The following is a 1231-nucleotide window of genomic DNA, read 5'->3' as shown; positions in this document are numbered from 1 at the left end:
TGGTTATCAGGGCGATAATACTGGAGATAAGTAGTCAGACTCTCCGGCAGGATTTGCTGCGTTAGATATGGGGCATGAGAGAAAGGGAGGAACTGAGATGACTACAAGAGTTTTGGCCAGAGAAAATGAGAGGATGGAGTTTAATGCAATGAGAAAGACTGTGGAGAGGTTTGGGAGTGGAAGGTGCTTCAGTTCAGCTCCGAACCTTAACATCGACCTACCGCTAACATTAGTATGCTCTTTACACATGCCAGGCGGGGAGCTACGTACTGTACTGAGCTCGTTTAAACTCCTCAGAGCTCTGGGAATAGTCACAATATTCCCATTCTACCTATGAGATAACTGAGGCACAGGGAGAGTAATTTTCCAAGATTGCCAAGCCAGTGAAGAGCAGCGCCAAGACTGAGAAGCAGGCAGTCTGGCCCAGGTCTGTATGTGCTGTAGCTACCCTCTGCGAGCCCGCTGGACAGTGGAGAGGCTGTCTAGGCAGCTGGCTATGAGAACGTGGGCCTCAAGGGAGAGCTGGAGGCTGGAGATACACATTCGTAGACACTTAGGAGCCTGGGACTGCTTTATTAGCATACTACAAACATATTAAAAACAAACAAACAAACAAACAAACAAAAACCCCAGAAATTTGGGACCAGGAGATGGCATAATGGTTACATCACAGGACTCCCACATGACTGACTGTAGTTTGAGTCCCAGATCCGCTGGCTTGAAACTCACACCGGGCATGTGTGTGTACGTGCCCCAAATCTCGAGAGGAGACTGGAGAAGAAGGAATTGCGGTGTGGCCATCTCCCTTGGGGGATGATGTCTCACTTTCTGTCTCTCTGTTTCTCTCTGTCTGTATACTATAGCAAATATCTCTCTCTAAAAAATAAGAAACAAACAGAAATGGATACTCAGCATTCTGGAGGTGAAGAGTTTAAAATCGGGTGTCGGCAGGGCTGCGTGCCCTCTGATCCTGGATAGACTCTTTCCTTGCCTCTTCCTAACTGCTTGTGGTGGCTGCCAATCTTTGGCATGCTGCCTGTTGGTTGGTCAAGGAATGGAGCCCAGCCTCCAGAGCTGTTCCCTGTCACCAGCTGGTGACGTTTGATTAAAGCCAACTTGGCTTGCAGTGGTATCACTCCAATCTCTGCTGCTGGCATCGCATGGCTTTCTCCCTACGTGGCTATCTTCACAACATCTTTTTTTTTTTTTTGAGAGGTTTTTGCCATAGAGC

This window comes from Tupaia chinensis, unplaced genomic scaffold, assembly GCF_000334495.1.
Source record: "Tupaia chinensis unplaced genomic scaffold, TupChi_1.0 Scaffold142846_1, whole genome shotgun sequence".
Lineage (NCBI taxonomy): Eukaryota > Metazoa > Chordata > Mammalia > Scandentia > Tupaiidae > Tupaia > Tupaia belangeri.
This window is presented reverse-complemented; position numbering follows the sequence as displayed.